Source organism: Bos javanicus, chromosome 22, assembly GCF_032452875.1.
Source record: "Bos javanicus breed banteng chromosome 22, ARS-OSU_banteng_1.0, whole genome shotgun sequence".
Lineage (NCBI taxonomy): Eukaryota > Metazoa > Chordata > Mammalia > Artiodactyla > Bovidae > Bos > Bos javanicus.
In genome coordinates this window covers 29,201,413-29,218,134 of record NC_083889.1, presented here as the reverse complement: position 1 = coordinate 29,218,134, position 16,722 = coordinate 29,201,413, and the positions used below count along the sequence as shown (strand labels likewise).

General features: G+C 42.8%; 2 long non-coding RNA genes across 3 annotated transcripts in view; one reads left to right on the top strand and one right to left on the bottom strand.

Annotated features, from left to right (window-relative positions):
- The first annotated feature begins 1,349 nt into the window (after positions 1-1,349).
- LOC133235210 (uncharacterized) lies at positions 1,350-6,364 on the top strand. Its single transcript, XR_009732479.1, has 3 exons — positions 1,350-2,047; positions 3,659-3,756; positions 5,704-6,364. It is a non-coding gene; the product is annotated as an uncharacterized LOC133235210 (long non-coding RNA).
- Positions 6,365-6,576: 212 nt separating this feature from the next.
- LOC133235209 (uncharacterized) overlaps positions 6,577-16,722 on the bottom strand; it is a 75,525-nt gene continuing 65,379 nt past the window's right edge. For both annotated transcript variants that reach the window (XR_009732478.1, XR_009732477.1), the window contains exon 4: positions 6,577-6,666. This is a non-coding gene — a long non-coding RNA (uncharacterized LOC133235209). The remainder of the gene's footprint in view (positions 6,667-16,722) is intronic.

Sequence of the window (16,722 nt, the reverse complement as noted above, 5' to 3'; positions counted from 1 at the left end):
TTTAAGGGCAGGAAGAGAAGGGAAAACAGAGAAAGGACCAGAGAAGTAGAGCAGTGACATCTGCCAAGGAAGAGACTCACTTTAAGAATAAGAAAGTGGTCAGGCTGTCCAGTGGATCAGGGGTTCAGCAGGATGTAAAATCAGATGAAGCTGTTGGACATGTCAATCAAGAGGTCATTGGTGACCTTTTCAAGAACAGTTTCACTATAATGGTGAGTGTGGAATTTATTTAAAGACACTTGATTATCCAAATGTAGAAAAGAAAATGGAAACTGAATGTCTTTATATGTAGGCAAAATTTGTATAGCAGTCATTTTCCAGACTTGGCAAACAGAAAAGGAGGGTATCAATTAAGTAGCAGAAAATCAGATTCACAATAGGCCAAATCACAAGAACAGTTATTGTGTACGAAAATAGAAATTTGAAAGCAAGCATCCCCAGAGTCAGTCTAGCAGTTTAGCAATGTCATTAGGAAGCTGGCCTCTTTTTTTTTTTTTTTCCTGCTCTGTCACCCTCATGCTTATAACCACATGGTCACAAAATGGCAACTGCAGCTCCAAGCATCACATCCTCAGCTGACAGTACCTAAAGCAGAAAGGAAGACAGCAGGGGCCAAAATGAGGCTCACCCCACAGTACTCTCTCCTTTTCTTGGGAGATTTCCCCTTATATTTCATTGGAAACTCAATCACATGCCTTCTTCTAGACCAGTTAAGAAAAAGGTAAATGGGACAGCCATAAATGGCTTACCCAAATCATGATTCCTCCCTCAGGGTTAGGCACATGAAACATGGCTGCCTGAGTAGAACTGGTGTTCTGTTCACAAGAATAAAGGGCAATTGACAGTTGGGTTGGCAACCAGCAGTGTTTGCTGTAGGAAAGCATCCTTTCACAGGGTGAGGATGGATCATGGGGGAGCAAACCAGAGACTTTACAGAATGGGACAAGCCCTCAGTTTAAAAAGAACAATTAAGTTTTACAGTTGATATTCACAACAGAGATATGACATCCACCATTTACTTACCAACTTTTGACAGAAGGCTGATTGCCTTGCAGATCATACACTGGGCATCACCAAGATGTAGGCAATAATTATAATGATGCTGGCCATAAAGTACTCTTACTGAGTGCTTACTATATGCCACACACTTTACATTGATTATCTCAATTCATCCTCAAAACATAAGTGAGATAGATGTTATTAATATTCCTATGTTATCAAAGAGAAAATTGGGGTGTATAGCAGTTCAGTAACTTGCCTGAGGTCCCTAGTAACAGCCAACTCAGGGCTGCCTCTTCCCAAAGTCAGTGCATTCACTGACTGCCTCCTTAGATTAAAAAGAAGCCACTGGGAAGTTTTACTATATCCAAGAGGTAAAAGCGATGATATCTAAGAATGGAAAATTTGCTGTCATGAGCTTTCTCTTTCCACCAGTGCTTTGAGTTTTCAGTATTTCATTTTTCCACACAACTTTGCATCCTAAGTACATCCAATGGACAGCCCATTCCTTCCAGCTTTGCACTCTTGTTTATAAGCTCACTGGCCTAACACTGCACTTCTGGGGCCTGGAGACCAAGAGGGAGAGGCATGCTCACGGCTAAGTGCACATCACGGTAGCCAGAACTTCTTCCTGGTAGGAGAAGCAATGTAGACAAGGTTTGAAGGACTAGGATTGAATTCTGAAAGCATTCACGTGGAGTACAGGGGACCTCCAAAAAATGGTGACAAAAACTGTCTCAGGTGTTCAACAAGTTCTCAACCAGAATTTAGTTTCCCATCTTGAGATGTGAGAGGAACTGTCATTTATGAATGCAAATGTTCTTGGCTCTGTCCTCACTGTTTTACATGTGTTATCTCACTGAACCTCCCAATGAGGTTATGGAGAAGAAACTTATTATCTCTGTTTTTCAGATGAGGAAAATGAGTCTTGGAGTATTGAAGCATGTTGCTTCAGGTTATAGAGCTGATGAGAGACAGGGATGAGATTTGAACCAACCCAGCTCTGTCCCTGCAGACTGATTGTTTTATTAACCACTATACTACCAAGGTAATGCCGTGTTATAAATATCTCCAGGTATTGAATGAGACTGGGGTGAGGGGGCAGGTGGGAGGGGATCTTGAAACTCAAAATTCTCTTTCTTTAAAATCTTATCTCTGTTCCAAATATACTCCAGTGTGTGTATTTCAGGATGAGCACACATGCCTAATTTAAATCATGGCCTCCTGTTGGAAAGGCATCTTAACATTATCTAGAAACGAAAGAAAAGAGGCCATAAATACTATGTAATCCTTTAGTTGTGCCCATAGCATCCTGGGGGTTGGGCAGAAGTACTTTCAGTGTCCTCAGAAAGAAAGAGCTCTAAGGCAAGCCAGCCTTTCACTAGGTTAACACTGACCTGCTCTAAGGCCAGGGCGAGTCGTTTTGCTAACCGAGTTTTCAATTTCTTTCCCCACTATTGCCAAGACTGCTAAGATTGCCCTGTGGCTTGGATTAGAGCTGTGGGTGGAGAGACCAGCTGGGAAGTGGCAAGGAGATAACCCTGCCTTCTCACCAACATGTGGAAACTCAGTTCTAGGCACCCATGTCAACACCTCTTTCGCTTGAGAACTTAACAGAATTTGAATTCCTCTTACCAATACAGAGATTAGAGGTATTATCCAGAAATGGCATCATCACAGAACATAATCCAAACCTAAAGCAGGAGGATCTGAAACAATGTTAAATCTATCCAAGGCTGCTTCTGGACCACAGTGCACCCACATGGTGCCCTGGCTTGGAATTAGAACAGGGCACCTCTCCCTCTAAGCAATACAGCCAGCCTAGTATCAGGATTCATGACTCGATGAGTGGAGGGCAGCCTGGATTTCAGCTCTCACTGTGCAAAGTACAATAGGAAAATGACAGCCCTGACCCAGGTCTTGTCTTGGATTCCTTGGAACATTTTCCAGCGGTTAAAAGCACAAAGATGAGGGACACCTTCTCACCCAGCTTAAAAGGGAAGGAAGGGAATTCTGAGGACTCATTTCTTGTTGTTGAATTACTTAAGTCCTGCAGCTCAACCTAGAAAGACTCAATCAAGAGGAGCTGTAGGAAAACCTCAGAACCATGAAAGGCCCAAGGCCATGTTCAAAACGCTTTCAAAACCTGTTAGCATGGAACAACTTTGTTTGGTTCACAAAATTGGCATTGACTCAGCCAATATCTTTCCTCTTAGCTTCATCTCTCAGCCTCATTCTTAACTCCTCCTGGCCCAGGAGGAAGGCATAGACAGTGCTTAAGAGAACAGGGCTATAGATTTAGGTTTAGAATTGGCCATAGTTCTTTGGAGTTGGGTGAACTTGGGCAAGTTATTTAACTTTTCTGAACTCCAGTTTCTTCATGGTATTATCACAGCAAATAAATGGGATAATGATGTATAAAGCACTTCACATTATGTTAGCTCTTTGGAAAATGGACAGTACATAACAGTCATTATTAACCGAAGCAGTGCTAGAAAAAAGAATGCAAGAGTGATCCTATTTGATCATTACTAAGCCTATCTGATCCTACTTTTTTTGCCTAAACACTCAGATAGGTTATGACCAGTATGGTAAGAACTTTGAGAAGTACATATGACTAGAAGTTGGCATGAGCAACTTTGTCTTTCTTTACTTATAGAACATCTATATATAAGGCACTGAGTTAAGTAGTGCTGAAGTGGTGGTGAAGACATAAAATGAAAAAAGCTCCTCTACCCTTGAAGAGTCTGCAGGCTGGTAAGGAAAGAAGTTGGCTTCTCAGATGGCGCAGTAGTAAAGAATCTGCCTGCCAATGCAGGAGACACAAGAGACACAGGTTTGATCCCTGGGTCGCGAAGATCCTCTGGAGCAGGAAATGGCAACGTGCTCCAGTATTCTTGCCTGGAAAATTCCATGGACAGAGGAGCCTGTCAGGCTACAGTCCACAGGGTCGCAAAGAGTCAGACATGACTGAGCACACACACCCAAGAAGAGAAGTAGAAAACAGGCATCTGTTATTACCAGTTTAGAAAAAATTCTGGAAGCATCTATCATTTTCTCCTTGCCCCATCCACCACCTGGTGGAACAAGCCTTTCATGTCTCATGACCTGACTCATCCTGGGTACAGTTGATTAGACCAGAACTAAACACTTGACCACACCAAGCCAATAAGTTTCTTCCCTGGGAATTTAAAATTGAGCACATCTGAATTCAGACTTGGGATGAAGTCTGTCATGATGGTGATGGGTACAGAACTCGCAGTGATGTAAACTCAAGGCTGACAGAATTTTTAGCCTTGGGCACATCAACCATTAAGCAGAGAATTTCAGAGTAAAGCAATGATGGGAGGCCAGGCAGCTCCAAAAAGAGATGGAGGCAGTAGCCCTTTTGGATTCTTTATTTTCTTTGCATTTAAAAAAATTATTTATTTTTTATTGAAGTATAATTGCTTTACAGAATTGCCCTTTTGGATTCTTAATGCTTTTCAGTTCCTGTGAGGCTCAGCTATCCTTCCTTCAGTGGGGTTTCATGAGTCTTCTCTTCTGATAACCCACTTTTCACCTGAGCAATAAACACCCCCTTGTTCTACAGAAGGGCTAAATGTGTGGGACCCACTGATTAGATATAAAAAGCTGCCAAAGGCCATTCAGATATGATTCCTTTAATCAAAATAACTGCCCTTTAAAAGCCTGATTAGATTAACCATTTGGTTTTAATCCAAACAACTGTTTGGCAATTGATCCAGGAACACTGGAGTATCCTCCCCTCTTACTCAGAGGACCTCAATGTTATATGATAGTAGACCATTAGGAAGAGTTCCCTGAAAAACGCATACTTCTGGGGAAATAAAGTGCCAAAAGTTATAGACAAAAGGAAAGTGCAGTTAAAGCTCTTTTAGGCTTTTTTAGGTCTGCCTTGTGATTTCTAGAGGGAGCCAATTGTTTGCTTTCAGGTTTTGGGCTTGTAGGTATGTATTTATTTTCATGGCTGACTTAAGAGACAGTCTATGCCAGCACCACCCAGCTGTGTAGAAGACAAGAACAGCTGGCCATCAATCCAAATGCAGCATCCATCCAAAACATCTTTTTAAAAGGCACAAACATAATTACTTTCATCCTATCACCCTTTCTAAATATTCTGGGCGTGCTGGTACATTAGCAACATTATTTTGCCGTCACTAAAGCCTCTAAAATTTAATTCAGGGAAGTCTATGAAACGGGTATGGCATTTGAGGAATATGTATATTGCCTGTGCATCAATTGGCATCTTGGGACTGCTCTGGGGCACAGAGGTCAAAGCTTAGTGATGCATGGAGTTGTCGTCCTAATGGTAAGTATTGATTAGTAGCCTTAGAAACAACCAGTAGGCACTCAGTCTTTCTCCAGCCAGACGCCAGCCTCCCAAAGAAGGAGTGTCTTTCCCAGAGAGCCTTGAAAAACAATGCATGGAACACTCAAGCCTGCCGTACAGAGAGGCACTGAGATAGTGAATGAGTGCTTCAGTGGCTTAAGTGGAAAATGATAAATTATATTGTGAAACATCTGCATAGCTATGATACCTGATAGGAAAGTACTCAAAGCCAATAAATATCATTTTCATAGTGTAATATCAGAATGTAAATACACTAACTTTCCACTGCTACCCAAATTACCCCAAACTTAGTAACTGAAAATAACACAAATGTATTTTTTCATACCTTTTAGATCCACGGTCCCAGTTGGCTGGACTGATTCCTCTGCTCTGGGTTTCACAAGGCCAAAACGAAGGTGTCAGCAGGACTTCATTCCTCCTGGAGACATTCTGGATACATTGCTTCCAAGCTCATTCAGGTTTTTGGCTGAATTCAGTCCCTGACAGATGCAGGGCCAATGTCCCAGTCCTTGCTGGGAGCTGGTGTTTGCCCCTAGAGGCTGCCCACATTCAATCTCATTCTGGACACATTCTCCCCAGCACAGCAATGGCAGGGTTCCTCTCACACTTCAAATCTCTCCAACTTTGACTTCAGCCAAATCTCTCTTACCTCCAGCCAGAGAAAGTTCTCTGATTTTAAGGCTTCATGTGATTTGACTGGGCCCACTGGATCATCCAGAACAATCTATTTTAAAGTTTGTAACCTTAATTACATCTGCAATTTCCCTTTTCCCATGTGATCTAACATATTCATAGGTTCCATGGATTAGGATGTGGATCATTTTGGGGTTTCTACTATTTGACCTACCATGATATACATACACTTTTCTATCCTGAAAAGCAGACTTACAGGTGGACCAACATGGTGGGGTCTGCACTGCAATCTAACTGAGCAAAATGCATTGGATGGTGTGTTAGTCACCTACTGCTGCATAACAAATTGCCCCAAATTTACCAGCTTAAAACACGTCTTCATTAACCCATGGCTTTCATGTGTCAGAAAACACATGCAGCTTACCTGAGTGCCCTTTGATCTCTAAGGAGGTTGCAGTCAAGCTGTTTTCCAGGGCTGAAGTTTAATAGGAAGACCCCACTTGGGTGTCAAAGATCCACTTTCAAATTTATTCACATGTTGGCAGTTCTCAGAAGATTCACCTCCAAGTTCAATCAGATAGTTGTTGGCAGGCCTCTACTCCCCACCATGTGGATCTCTCCATAGGATGTCTGAGGGTCTTCCCAACATGGCAGCTGATGACCTGAATGAGAACCAGAGCCAGAGAGTAAGCATACCAAGAGGGAGTGAGAAAGGCTGAGATGGAAGCCACAATCTTTTTTTTAAGCCATCTTAACCATTTTGAAGGGTGTAATTCAGTACTATCAAGTATACTCACATTGTTGTATATCTCCAAAATGTTTTCTTCTTGCAAAACCAACATTCTGTATTCGTTGAACAACTCCTCATTTCCCACTACTCTCAGCTCCTGGCAACCACCATTCTACTTTCAGTCTCTTTGAATTTGACTACTCTAGGTGCCTCATATAAGTGGAACCACACAGTATTGGGGTTTTGTAGTTAGATTATTTCACTTAGGACAAGGTCTTCAAGTTCATCCATGTTGTAGTATGTGGTAGGATTTCCTTCTTAAGGCTGAATAATATTCCATTTTATGTGTATATCACATTTTCTTTATCCATTCATCCATCAGTAGGCATTTGGGTTCCTCCCACCCCTTGGCTATTCTGAATAGCCTAGCTGTGAACATGAGTATGCAAATATCTCTTTAAGATCCTGCTTCCAATTCTTTTGCCGATATACCCCAATGTGGGATTGCTGGATCAGATAGTATTTCTATTTGTCATTTTTGAGGACCCTCCATCAGGTTTTTCACAGCAGCTACATCATTGAATATTCCCACCAAATGTTCATATAAGTCCCAATTTCTCCACATCCTCACCATCACGTTTTCCCTGTGTGTGTGTGTGTTTACAGTGACCCATCTTCTTTGGATGGAAGATACATTTTTGGTAGAAATCTAAAATCATAAATAATGTCTTATCAATTCTGCTGTATTCTGTTTATTAGAAAGGAGTCAATAAACCCAGTCCACACTCAAGGGGAGCAGAACGCCAGAGGCAGGGACCACAGGGGTCATGTTAGAGGCTGCTTGCCACGATGGAGTATCCAAGTCCATGAAGAAGGGCAGTTCAGGCCTGCTGGGCACCAAGGATCTCTTCCTAAACGTTGGCTTTGATAAGAATCATTTGAGAAGCTTATTTAAAAAGCAGATTCCTAGGTTCCTGCCCTGGAGGTGCTAAATCAGTGGATCTTGGGTAGGACTCAGGAATCTGCTTTTTAAAAAAATCTCCTAGGGAGTTTTTTTTTTTTTTTTTTTTTTAAGATAGAATTTTCATGCCATAAAATTCACCCTTTAAAAGTATACAATTAGCAGTTTTTAATACGTTCACAAATGTGTGCAGCCATCGCTAAGAACAGTTCCATTACCCCATAAAGAACCCCTATTCATTGGCATTGCCTCTGCATTCCTCTCTCCAAACCCCTGTCTCTATGCGTTTGCCTATTCAGGATATTTCACATAAATGAATTACACAGTATGTTGCCTTTTATGTCTGACTTTTCATTTTATATAATGTTATTAATATTTATCCATGTTGCAGCAGGTAGCCAGCCATATGTCATTCCTTTTTAAGGGTGAATAATATTCTATTATTCACTTCGGCTGCGTCGGCGCACAAGCGCGGGCGGCTGCGACGGCGCACAAGCGCGGGCGAGAGGAGCTACCCCACGTCCGAGGTCAGGGGCAGAAGCCAGGAGGACCCCGTGCCCGAGGGGCAGCGGCCAAGAGGAGCTACCCCGCGTCCGAGGTCAGGGGCTGCGGCCAAAAGTGCCAGGCTGCAACGGCGCATGAGCGGCCGGGAGGAGCTACTCCCCGCCCGAGGCCAAGGCCGGCAGCCGGGAGGAGTTACCCCACACCCGAGGCCAGGGATGGTGGCTGGGAGGAGCTACCCCAGGGCCAAGGAGCCCTGGCTGCCCGGGCGCAGGAGGGCCAAGAGGAGCTACTCCACGTTCAAGGTCAGGAGGGGCGGTGGTGAGGAGATAGCCCACGACCAAGGTAAGAGAAACCCAAGTAAGACAGTAGGTGTTGCAGGAGGGCATCAGAGGGCAGATACACTGAAACCATAATCACAGAAAACCAGTCATTCTAATTACACTAGGACCACGGGCTTGTCTAACTCAATGAAACTAAGCCATGCCCTGTGGGGCCACCAAAGATGGGCGGGTCATCGTGGAGAGGTCTGACAGAATGTGGTCCACTGGAGAAGGGAATGGCAAACCACTTCAGTATTCTTGCCTTGAGAATCCCATGAACAGTATGAAAATGCAAAATGATAGGATACTCAAAGAGGAACTCCCCAGGTCAGTAGGTGCCCAATATGCTACTGGAGAACAGCGGAGAAATAACTCCAGAAAGAGTGAAGGGATGGAGCCAAAGCAAAAACAATACCCAGCTGTGGATGTGACTGGTGATAGAAGCAAGGTCCTATGCTGTAAAGAGCAATATTGCGTAGGAACCTGGAATGTTAGGTCCATGAATCAAGGCAAATTGGAAGGGCTCAAACAGGAGATGGCAAGAGTGAACGTCGACATTCTAGGAATCAGCAAACTAAAATGGACTGGAATGGGTGAATTTAAATCAGATGACCATTATATCTACTACTTTGGGCAGGAATCCCTTAGAAGAAATGGAGAAGCCATCATGGTCAACAAGAGAGTCCAAAATGCAGTACTTGGATGCAGTCTCAAAAAGGACGGAATGATCTCTGTTCGTTTCCAAGGCAAACCATTCAATATCACAGTAATCTAAGTCTATGCCCCAACCAGTAACACTGAAGAAGCTGAAGTTGAACGATTCTATGAAGACCTACAAGACCTTTTAGAACTAACACCCAAAAAAGATTTCCTTTTCATTATAGGGGACTGGAATGCAAAAGTAGGAAGTCAAGAAACACCTGGAGTAATAGGCAAATTTGGCCTTGGAATATGGAATGAAGCAGGGCAAAGGCTAATCGAGTTTTGCCAAGAGAATGCGCTGGTCATAGCAAACACCCTCTTCCAACAACACAAGAGAAGACTCTACACATGGACATCACCAGATGGTCAACACCAAAATCAGATTGATTATATTCTTTGCAGCCAAAGATGGAGAAGCTCTATACAGTCAGCAAAAACAAGACCAGGAGCTGACTGTGGCTCAGATCATGAGCTCCTTATTGCCAAATTCAGACTGAAATTGAAGTAGGGAAAACCACTAGACCATTCAGGTATGACCTAAATCAAATCCCTTATGATTATACAGTGGAAGTGAGAAATAGATTTAAGGGACTAGATCTGATAGAGTGCCTGATGAACTATGGACTGAAGTTTGTGACATTGTACAGGAGAGGGATCAAGACCATCCCCCTGGAAAAGAAAAGGAAAAAAGCAAAATGGCTGTCTGGTGAGGCCTTAAAAATAGCTGAGAAAAGAAGAGAAGCAAAAAGCAAAGGAGAAAAGGAAAGATATAAGCATCTGAATGCAGTTCCAAAGAAGAGCAAGAAGAGATAAGAAAGCCTTCCTCAGCAATCAATGCAAAGAAATAGAGAAAAACAACAGAATGAGAAAGACTAGACATCTCTTCAAGAATATTAGAGACACCAAGGGAACATTTCATGCAAAGATGGGCTCAATAAATGACAGAAATGGTATGGACCTAACAGAAGCAGAAGATATTAAGAAGAGGTGGCAAGAATACACAGAAGAACTGTACAAAAAAGATCTTCACGACCCAGATAATCACGATGGTGTGATCACTCACCTAGAGCCAAACATCCTGGAATGTGAAGTCAAGTGGGCCTTAGAAAGCATCACTACTAACAAAGCTAGTGGAGGTGATGGAATTCCAGTTGAGCTGTTTCAAATCCTGAAAGATGATGCTGTGAAAGTGCTGCACTCAATATGCCAGCAAATTTGGAAAACTCAGCAGTGGCCACAGGACTGGAAAAGGTCCATTTTCATTCCAATCCCAAAGAAAGGCAATGCCAAAGAATGCTCAAACTACCGCACAATTGTACTCATCTCACTTCAGTTCAGTTCAGTCGCTCAGTCGTGTCCAACTCTTCGAGACCCCATGAATCGTGGCACGCCAGGCCTCCCTGTCCATCACCATCTCCCAGAGTTCACCCAGACTCACGTCCATCGAGTCAGTGATGCCATCCAGCCATCTCATCCTCTGTCATCCCCTTCTCCTCCTGCCCCCAATCCCTCCCAGTATCAGAGTCTTTTCCAGTGAGTCACCTCTTCGCATGAGGTGGCCAAAGTACTGGAGTTTCAGCTTCAGCATCATTCCCTCCAAAGAAATCCCAGGGCTGATCTCCTTCAGAATGGACTGGTTGGATCTCCTTGCAGTCCAAGGGACTCTCAAGAGTCTTCTCCAACACCACAGTTCAAAAGCATCAATTCTTCAGCGCTCAGCCTTCTTCACAGTCCAACTCTCACATCCATATATGACCACAGGAAAAACCATAGCCTTGACTAGACGGATCTTTGTTGGCAAAGTAATGTCTCTGCTGTTGAATATGCTATCTAGGTTGGTCATAAGTTTCCTTCCAAGGAGTAAGCATCTTTTAATTTCATGGCTGTAGTCACCATCTGCAGTGATTTTGGAGCCCCAAAAATAAAGTTTGACACTGTTTCCACTGTTTCCCCATCTATTTGCCATGAAGTGATGTGACCAGATGCCATGATCTTCGTTTTCTGAATGTTGAGTTTTAAGCCAACTTTTTCACTCTCCATTTTCACTTTCAGCAAGAGGCTTTTGAGTTCCTCTTCACTTTCTGCCGTAAGGGTGGTGTCATTTGCATATCTGAGGTTATTGATATTTCTCCCGGCAATCTTGATTCCCGCTTGTGCTTCTTCCAGTCCAGCGTTTCTCATGATGTACTCTGCATAGAAGTTAAATAAGCAGGGTGACAATATACAGCCTTGACGTACTCCTTTTCCTATTTGGAACCAGTCTGTTGTTCCATGTCCAGTTCTAACTGTTGCTTCCTGACCTGCATATAGGTTTCTCAAGAGGCAGGTCTTGTGGTCTGGTATTCCCATCTCTTTCAGAATTTTCCACAGTTTATTGTGATCCACACATCAAAGGCTTTGGTATAGTCAATAAAGCAGAAATAGATGTTTTTCTGGAACTCTCTTGCTTTTTCAATGATCCTGCAGATGTTGGCAATTTGATCTCTGGTTCCTCTGCCTTTTCTAAAACCAGCTTGAACATCTGGAAGTTCATAGTTCATGTATTGCTGAAGCCTGGCTTGGAGAATTTTGAGCATTACTTTACTAGCATGTGAGATGAGTGCAATTGTGCAGTAGTTTAAGCATTCTTTGGCATTGCCTTTCTTTGGGATTGGAATGAAAACTGACCTTTTCCAGTCCTGTGGCCACTGCTGAGTTTTCCAAATTTGCTGGCATATTGAGTGCAGCACTTTCACAGCATCATCTTTCAGCATTTGAAACAGCTCAACTGGAATTCATTCACCTCCACTAGCTTTGTTAGTAGTGATGCTTTCTAAGGCCCACTTGACTTCACATTCCAGGATGTCTGGCTCTAGGTCAGTGATCACACCATCATGTACTCATCTCACACGCTAGTAAAATAATGCTCAAAATTCTCTAAGCCAGGCTTCAGCAATACGTGAACCATGAACTTCCAGATGTTCAAGCTGGTTTTAGAAAAGGCAGAGGAACCAGAGATCAAATTGCCAACATCCGCTGGATCATGGAAAGAGCAAGAGAGTTCCAGAAAAACATCTATTTTTGCTTTATTGACTATACCAAAGCCTTTGACTGTGTGGATCACAATAAACTGTGGAAAATTCTGAAAGAGATGGGAATACCAGACCACCTGACCTGCCTCTTGAGAAACCTATATGCAGGTCAGGAAGCAACAGTTAGAACTGGACATGGAACAGCAGACTGCTTGCTTATTTAACTTCTATGCAGAGTACATCATGAGAGATCCTGGGCTGAAAGAAGCACAAGCGGGAATCAAGATTGCCAGGATAAATATCAATAACCTCAGATATGCAGATGACACCACCCTTACGGCAGAAAGTGAAGAGGAACTAAAAAGCCTCTTGCTGAAAGTGAAAGTGGAGAGGGAAAAAGTTGGCTTAAAACTCAACATTCAGAAAACAAAGATCATGGCATCTGGTCCCATCACTTCATGGGAAATAGATGGGGAAACAGTGGAAACAGTGTCAGACTTTATCTTTTTGGACTCCAAAATCACTGCAGATGGCAACTGCAGCCATGAAATTAAAAGATGCTTACTCCTTGGAAGAAAAGTTATGACCAACCTAGATAGCATATTCAAAAGCAGAGACATTACTTTGCCAACAAAGGTCCATTTATTCAAGGCTATGGTTTTTCCACAGGTCATGTATGGATGTGAGAGTTGAACCGTGAAGAAAGCTGAGCGCTGAAGAATTGATGCTTTTGAACTGTGGTGTTGGAGAAGACTCTTGAGAGTCCCTTGGACTGCAAGGAGATCCAACCAGTCCATTCTGAAGGAGATCAGCCCTGGGATTTCTTTGGAGGGAATGATGCTGAAGCTGAAACTCCAGTACTTTGGCCACCTCATGCGAAGAGGTGACTCATTGGAAAAGACTCAGATGCTGGGAGGGATTGGGGGCAGGAGGAGAAGGGGATGACAGAGGATGAGATGGCTGGATGGCATCACCAACTCAATGGACGTGAGTTTGAGTGAACTCTGGGAGATGGTGATGGACAGGGAGGCCTGGCATGCTGTGATTCATGGGGTCACAAAGAGTCAGACAGGACTGAGCGACTGAACTGAACTGAACTGAATATTCTATTGTATGTATTTACTACGTTTTATTTATCCGTTCATTGGCTGAAGGACCTAAGAGATGCTTACCTGAAGGGTAGTTTGAGAAAGGCTGCAAACTACGTTTTATAGGGAGATCAAAAGCAGTTTGGATGTCTCAGGTGCTCATAAAAATGTAGATTTCGAGACCCAACCCAAATCTCCTGAGTTAGAATTAGAGGAGGGCCCAGAGATCTGTATTTTAAACAAACTTTTCAAGGAGATTCTTTTGCACAATGAAACTCAGACTTAGAGTGCAAGTGAGATGAAGTGGATAGCAGGGAAAGTGACTATTCCCTATAAAATCATTGTTCCCAAGTGGCACCTTTTTCAAAAGTTTTTAAAGACAACGTGAAGAGATGAAACCTCATCACTGAGCAATATGACTATGATGAGAAGACTTGAACAGAAGCTCCACAAACACAAATCTTGAGACACAGAGGAGGCAGTCAAAGATGATGCCTCTTACTATTTTTCCTACTTTGTGTTTTATTTCTCTGTAGACCCTACCCTCTGGTCAGGCCTCAACCCCAGATCAGTTTCTTCTGACATAAGAATTTAACTAAATAGGTGTAATGTCGTAGATTCTGAGAGCTGAGAACTTAGGAGCTTATCTTGTTCAGATGCTCCAAACGTGTGATCGTCCAGTGAGTTTTCAGGGTTCTTTGAAAAACCCTTCTTTACAACAGTCCTCTCCCCAGCTCCAGCTGTCTAGATTTGATAGCTCTGGGATCTTGACATCTATGGCTTTATGAAGCTATTCAGGTGAATCTGAGTGTCAGCCAGATATCTATAACCACTGGTCCAACACCCTCATTTTTCAGAGCAGGAAATGGACTCAACAGAAAACTGTAGGAAAGCACATTCCCTAGAATTTAGGTCCCTAAATTCTCATTGATATTCTTGCAAACCTGTGTTGTCAAAATGTCTAATCATTAGAGTAAAAACTACATGGAATTTGAGAATTTGGTTGCTGACACTGGAGTACATGTCTATACACAAACAATCAGGATTTAACTCAGTCCTCAATGTTGTTATGTTAACTGGCCGATGACATGAAATTGTGAAAGAATGAACAATGAATGAAATGGTCATTATCAAGTTAATGCCCTTAGGAATCAGTAGCCATTAGTATTTCAATTCTAGCGATATCTCCTGGTGGTTTGATTATCATTAAGATGTAGAAATTAGAAAACTTGGACATCAGTCATATCATAAATATGGACAAAATGTTCACTTGCACTTATTTACCGTAAACCTGGAAATAACAACTTTCCAGCTCAACAGTTCTCCAATTTCACTGTGTATTAGAATCACCTGGGAGAGTTTAAAAATAGACCCTTGCCCAGTCCCATCCTCAAGACAAGAGAATCTAGGTCCAGAGCCCAGGCTCATGTGTTTTTAAATGAAAACTCCCCAAAATATTCCAATGCATGGCCAGGGTTGATAATCACTAGTGTAGCTCTTTGGATGCCTAATAAAATAAAAAATAATTAGAAAAGTTTAAAATTTCTCATCATATTCCTGAAAAATATTTTCACCCTGAATGGGCTCACGAAGGATCTCATTCTGTGCTCCTACAGCCTAGGAATTATAATCAGTAACATTTGTGCCCTGCTTTGTAATTTACTAAGTGCTTTCACATACATGTCGCCACCCAGTTATGATTATTTATGAAGTGTCTATCATACCTTTTCTGCTAGAAGTTTAAGGTGGTAGAATCTCCTGTCCATTCTAAAAAGGACTCCATTAGTGAGGCTTTTCTTTTTAGAATTTTAAATAAGTCAAAGGAAAAAAATGTCAGAAAACAGGACAGAACTCTTTTCACTGGAAAACTGTGCTGTAAGTAATGACCCTGGGATACCTTGCATATTGTGTGTTGAGACTGAGCTAAATTCAGCCTCGGAGGTTCACAGACTGTTGGAGTTGAAGTAATGATGAGAAAGGAATCAGGGGGAAAAAGTGAGTTCTGGACCAGGGCTTTTCAAAGTCTGAATGCATATAAATCAACTGGGGATCTTGTTAAAATACAGATTCTGTTTTGGTAGGGCTCAGGTTGGATTTGAGATTCTGAATTTGTAAAAGGCTCCCAGGTGACACCGGTGCTGCTGGTCTGCAGATCAGTGTGAGTGGGGTGATTTTAGAATTAGGGACAGGCAGCTGGAAAAGAATCAGGAGATCTGTGCCCAATCTCTACCCCCAGGTTCTGGTACCAAGAGGCTTTGGAGAAAGAAGTCACTTCATCCCTCCAATTCTTAGATTTCTCATCCACAAATTGGGGTTGGGATACTGGTCTTGATCAAAGGTGACAAATACTTAACCCTTGTGACTGCTCTGTCAGATGCTGTGGAAAGATGCTGGATCAGTCAGATGCTGGAGACAGGATGGACATGATTTCCAGTCCTCGCATCCAAAGAATGTAGGTGGGATCTTCAGGAAGACCTTAGTTAAGTTGTCACATGTATAAACTGTGACCCATTAACTCTTTAACATGGATCTGATTATCAAAACAATTAGGTGTAGTGAGTCAGACTTGGTATGGATAAGTTGTAATGGGAAGAGAAGCCACAGTGAGGAACATGAAGCTCCCAGAGGCCCTTCAACAGGAAAGATGCTCAAAGAGAGGGAAGGAGTCCAGAGGCAGGGGAGCCACAGGGCATAGACTTAACTCACTTCCTAATATCCTGGTCCTGGGGATTACCATCTCAAACCTTGGTCTTCAGTTTCAGCCCTCAAACCTGGACTTCTTCCACAGAAGGGACTTCTCCAACCCAACCAAAGCAGAAGATAAGAGATCCCTAGAGGCAGAGCCTGCTCACTTTCTCCCTCAGGACCCAGGTATCCTTTCCAGCTCTGGCTGGTCCTGACTGGTGCTGAGAGTGGGCTTCCAGGACTTCCGAGGGTGGGGTAGAGATGGCACTCAACCTCATTTTCTGGAGTTGTGCTCCAGCATCTCTTAATTTCACAAGGAGATGGTTCTATGTCCATGAATAGAAATGCAAGTGAGAGCTGTCCAGGGATAAAACTGATCAATGCAGTCCTCAGGCAAAATCTTCAGGGGTCATGTGACTGGCACTGTTCTCAGATTTTCAAGGTTAAAAGAGATACTCCCAGAGGGAAAAGTACATATACTCAGATATAGACAGTGTGCCAAGGCACTGTGCTAGCAACTCTCACTTTTACCTCATTGAAGCAGCACAACACTACAAATTTTGTGTTATTGTTCCCATTTCACAGGTGAAGAAACCGAGGCTCAGAGAGGTCACCAAACTCGTGCAACTTGCACAGCTGATATGTAGATGACATGGCATTTGATTACCAAGTCATCTGACTCCAAGTCTGCTGCTCATGATGCTGCATCTCATTGCC